Below are 5971 nucleotides of genomic sequence, written 5' to 3'. Positions count from 1 at the left end.
TCTCACTCATTTGTGGAATATAATCAACAACATAAACTGATGAACAAAACAGATCCAGAGACAGAAACATCGAACAGACCGTCAAACTTCAGAGGGAAGGTAGGGGAGGGTGAGAAGTGGGTAAGAGATCAACCAAAGGACTTGTATGCATGCATATAAGCATAACCAATTGACACAGACACTAGGGGGGGTGGGGTGAGGGCATGTGCTGAGTGGTTGGGAGTGGCTGGGGAGAGGTCAATGGAGGAAAAAGGAGACATACCAGTATGTAATACTTTATACAATAAAGAATTAAAAAATAAATAAAGTAACAGGACACCATTTAGAATAAAAACACATTACATAACAGCCAAATGACCCAAACCCTTATGTTAACAGGATGCATGGAAAAGTTTACATTTACTTCCATATATTTTTGTAAGGAAAACCTTTACTTCTATTTGTCTCTAGGAGAGCTAAAGAAAACTGTTAAAAGCATCTTTAACAAAATTGTAACTCCAAGAAGAATGATGGTGTTAGGTATTTACAGAAAAAGATGTAGGTAACCTGAGAAACTATCTTTGTGAATGTCATGGACCCATTCCTTCAGCTGTGAACCATCTTCCACTGTGATGTGCACACTACCTCTGAAGGTGAGCCAAAAATTCCAACTAACCTCAGTCCTCCCCCCACCGCCCAGTCACAACTTGAGAAACCACTGTGCCAATTTAACCTTTAAGATGTAATAAATAAACTTCGACAGCAATTTCCCTCCTCCTTGATCTGAAACTGTCAAGAAACCTCATACCATTATTGACCAAACTCTACTGCCAGCAGCGGAGGCCAGGGGAGTCACGGACACCATGATGCCGAGATATTCTTGGGCAAAGTGATTTCTTCTTTCCTCTCAGATCCTCTTTCACCTTCCTTAGGACCAGTTCCATGCAGGCATTTTCACTTGAATTGTGGCCTCCAAACAGTGCAGAATATAAAGTAACACATGAGACACAAGATGTTTATTGTGCTGGTTATCCATGAATGTTCTCAAAACAAAGCCGTTTATAGCAAAACTAGAGGCCAGTACATGAAATTCGTGCACTGGTAGGGTCCCTAGTGGCTTCCGGCTGCTGGCCGGGTACTCCCTCCCTTCCCCTGGCTGGCCCCGCCCCCTAGTCAAACTCCCGGACTAACTCCCGGTCGAGGTGACAATTTGCATGCTATGCTTTTATTACATAGGATTAACACTGCCACTTACCAAAATATGATTTTTAACACCTAAAACAAACCCTAATAATTGCTATATAAATGTTTTCTATAAATCCCTTTTTCTGTGGACCGCCGAGATATTCTTGGACAAAGTGATTTCTTCTTTCCTCTCAGATCCTCTTTCACCTTCCTTAGGACCAGTTCCATGCAGGCATTTTCACTTGAATTGTGGCCTCCAAACAGTGCAGAATATAAAGTAACACATGAGACACAAGATGTTTTATTGTGCTGTTATCCATGAATGTTCTCAAAACAAAGCCGTTTATAGCAAAACTAGAGGCCAGTACATGAAATTCGTGCACTGGTAGGGTCCCTAGTGGCTTCCGGCTGCTGGCCGGGTACTCCCTCCCTTCCCCTGGCTGGCCCCGCCCCCTAGTCAAACTCCTGGATTAACTCCCGGTAGAGGTGACAATTTGCATGCTATGCTTTTATTACATAGGATTAACACTGCCACCAAAATATGATTTTTAACACCTAAAACAACCCCTAATGATTGCTATATAAATGTTTTCTATAAATCCAGAGTAGCAAGCATCTCCCTTTTTCTGTGGACTGTGTCGTGCCACATGGCCACTTCCCTGCTGGGACTGGATAGCATATCAGTAGCTTCTCCATGAACCTCTTTTCCAGGGAGATATATAAGATCAAAGTGATGCCCCCCCCAAAGGAGATCTGGTAAGAAGCTGGAAATATGGAGTGCTAGAAAAAGTACACTTCTCTAAACAAAAGAATGACATTAGATACAAGATTATATGGCTTTAAGAGTAGATGAAATTTACCCAGAATATAAAGCCTATGGATCTGATGAGAAAAGTGGTGTCTGAGATTAAGTGAGAAAAATCACATGATCCATAATTCTAAAATAGGATAAAATCTGTATTTTGTACAAGTAATAACAGAATTAGAGGAGTATCCCATGTATTAAATATATTTAGAAACATAGCATTGTAACACAATAAACTTTCTTTCTTATTGTATACATAGGTGGGGTCTATATGGGAATGTACGAATATACAGAGTAACTAACCTCCATCCCAAGTCAGGCATTGGTCAACAGTGCATATTGCAATGCCACTAACAGGTAGTTGATGGCTGTACCTATTGTACTTAACTAACTTGTTTAAAGTTGATATATTTCATCAGAAAAAAAGAGAAGTTCTGAGAGCAAGACATACCAATCCAGTATAAAGCAAGCACACATATAATGAACCTACTGACTTGAGCTATACTTCTAACAGCACGCACACATACTTTACTCAGGGTGAGATAACGGAGCCCAATCAGTTTTAGAATCTCATTTGGTTTAATAAAAAGCACATATGAAAAGAGGTCCTCAGCAAAATTTAGAATGGAATTAGCTCTCCACACCCACTGAAGTTTTATGCATGAGTTCAAAGGATAGGCCGCCTGCTGAACCATTCTCTAGCCGCCATTCTCAGTGTAGCTGCTGAGATGCCTGTGGAACAACTAGGACTGTACCACGCAGTGGGCCTGTGATGCTTACATACACAGGCAGCTGCTTTAGTCTCCACGGGTTTAGAGAACCCACAAAGAAGACCCACTATAAGCATTTCAGACAGCATACTTTTGCCATGGATGCTGGCTTGTTCAGTCAACTCAGACTCAGGATTCTGATATTAATCATAAGCAAACGGTTCTTACCGTTATTCGGAATGATTCTCTGCAGGTAGTCAGCCGTGAGACTCTTAAGGGGTCTTTGTGAGGCAAGCTTAGCCGATGAGGAAACAGAAATGTTGTGTCCACAATCGAAGTATGGATTAACTGTCAAATGAAAGACAGACCTATCAGAAGCTCTTCCCAAAGAATAAAGATGATGATAGCAGCAACACTAACTGTAGCAGAAGTAACTAACACAACAGCAAGTAACAGAGCAGTTATGTGAGTCACTATGCACTTTACATGGATATGTCATTACAACCTCCCAAGTAACATAACTGTGCCTTTACAACCTCCCAAGTAACATAACATTTTACTGTGCCTTTTTACAGGCAAGGAAACAGGCTTTGAGAGGTTAAGAAAGTTGCCTAACCTGAGTTAGTTGAGTAAAAAGAAATCTAATCATGAGAGCACCACTAGGGGGCAGCATAAGCACAGAGAGATTCCACCAATGACAGGGTATAGGAAGAGCCAGGCTCCTCCCACCTTGTGACCAGCTGAGGGGCACACCTCATTTCAGTGCATGTCCTTTCAGTGGTTTCTGATCTGTCTCTGTGGAGGACCATGGACAAGTGCTCAGTTCCTAAGTCCAAATGCCCTGTGCTCACTAATGAAGTGGAATCCATTTTTACTGTGATTCGGTAAAGCCTGAAATATGACAGGATAGACACAGGGGAGAGGGTCAGGTAACAGCCTAGCAAGTCAGGTACCACTTTGGGTTCATCCTTAGGAGAGCTGTAATTTGAAAAGGCACTGAATAAGATTAGCCTCAGGACAAGCGTAGCTTAAAGAATGACTGAGGAATGAGGAGTTGGAAATGTCATGTTTAGCACCTACTACACCACACCCATAAGCACCTAAAATTGTCATTTAATGTGCCAACCACCACAGGGGCACTGGTTCCTGGCTACAAGGTACTGAGTAAATAAAATAAGGTGGTGATGGAGACCGAAAAAGAGAAATGACTTATTTGGATGAAGAAACAGTCTGGTTACAAGGAATGAAGGAAACGTGATGCTTTGAAATTTTCTGCTCTGGGTGACAGGCGGCATGTTTGAGATGTGATGTCTCCGAGGCGACAGAAGAACATCCCTGTGAAGAGCTTTCCCACAGAAAACTGATGTCCCCAACTCTCTTTCCCACAGTTTGGTCAGGTGTCTGTGGCAGCACCTTCTGGGCTTCTCTGTCACACGCAAAGTAACACTGTGGTGTGAAATAAACATCTACACTTTGGATAGCAGCTTTACAGAGAAAAAGGCGAGCACATGCCTATGAAAATTAAGTGGCCTTACTTGTATTCCTTCACTGAAAAACCAGCCCTTCTCTGCATGAAGGCAAGTCCTAGGGTGGCTGAAACAAATCCTCAGCGAAGGCCCCCAAAGTCCTAGAGCTGTGCTGTGGGGCGCGGCACCTGCAGACACAGCCAGCTGTGGCTATTTCAATGTGAATGAAACGAGGTGAAAACATCGTCCCAGTTTCATTAGACACATTTCAAGTGCTCAATAGCTATATGTGGCTAGTGAAATACTGGATAGTGAAAATGTAGAACAGAAGATTCTAGATATCTAGAATGGATAGCTAGAGCAGCCGTCGCCAACCGGTGGTCCGCGGACCACTGGTGTTCTGTGAGGTCCGAAAGGTTGGCGACTGGTGATCTAGAGCACTGTTTTTGAACAGGGGTGGCCAGTAAACTAAGTGTCAAACTGTAAATATTTTAGGCTTGCAGTCCCTGTCAAAACTACTCAACAGCCTCCACGTACTGTGAATCAGCTATAGAAAAAACGGAAATGAATGGGTGTGGTAGCTCTGCCCCAATAAGATGTCTTCAAAAACAGGTGGCCAGCATGGGCCACAGTGTGCTGACTCCTGTTCTAGAACACAGAGCAAAGGACAGACCATTTTAACCTGGAGAGTATTCAAGGTGAGATTTTCAAGCCTGTCATGCCAAGAGAAAGGAACATGACATTTGATTCTGAGCCCACCTATAAAATGTACTTGATTTAATGTAAAAAAAAAGTATCTCCAAGTATGTGAATAAAATAACTTGATAAACTTAGTCCTGTTCATTTGCTAAAGACAATGATTTTGGTTTTATCGTAATTGATGGCAGCCTTTCCTTCTAATCTTGATTAGTCAAATGATTGTATATAGTAGCTCTTATACTGCACTGACAGGGATTGTTGTCATCTTGATCAGCAAATCAAGCATTAATGGTAGCACAATGTTAATGAATACCATCTTAACATAGAATTTTGAAAAAATATGAGCCTGTAGTTCTTTACCTTTAGAGTATGTAGACTATGTTCATAGCTATGTCCAACTAGTACAGTGTCAGCACTGAAGGGGTTCAACAAGATGGCTTGCACATCATTGATTGATGTTTTAATGTTCTTCAAGTCATCCTCCATTGCACCGGAAAACCTACCCCGTAAGATACATAATGCATATAAGTCAAGGATATACCTCAGTGGAATTCATCCTTAGTTAGAACACATTACTCACCCAATGTGATAAAGATCACTGAACAAAACAGAGATCTTACTTGTATGACTGTCAACTATCTCTTTACTAGGTTATACTGGTAACCTAGTAAAATTTATAATTTAAAGCATGGGGAAAGACATTATTGTAAGTTCATAGAGTTCCTTTATCCAGTTTAGTTAGGGAATGTGATATATAATCAACTATTTGGATTAAGAGGAAATTATCATAGAGCACTAGGGTTCATTTTATAACATTTTTAAAAGAATGCAATGCATTGAATGCATTTGAAGTCTTTTTTAAGATTCAGTTTCTTTTATGTAAATGTAAGCCCTTCAGTTATCATTTGCCACTATGAATTATCAATAAGTACCAAAGTATTTTCTGACTTGTTCCAAGGAGTTAGGAAAGATCCCATTAAACCCATGAAAGACTAAGAACCAAGAAGAGTATAATCCTATATAATAAAAGGGTTAATATGCAAATTGACCCTAATGGCAGAATGACCAGGAATGAGCAGTTGCTATGATGTGCACTGACCACCAGGGGGCAGATACTCAATGCAGGA

Source organism: Myotis brandtii, unplaced genomic scaffold (assembly GCF_000412655.1).
Source record: "Myotis brandtii unplaced genomic scaffold, ASM41265v1 scaffold871, whole genome shotgun sequence".
Lineage (NCBI taxonomy): Eukaryota > Metazoa > Chordata > Mammalia > Chiroptera > Vespertilionidae > Myotis > Myotis brandtii.
The sequence above is the reverse complement of the archived record's forward strand: the minus strand, read 5'-3'. Positions refer to the sequence as shown.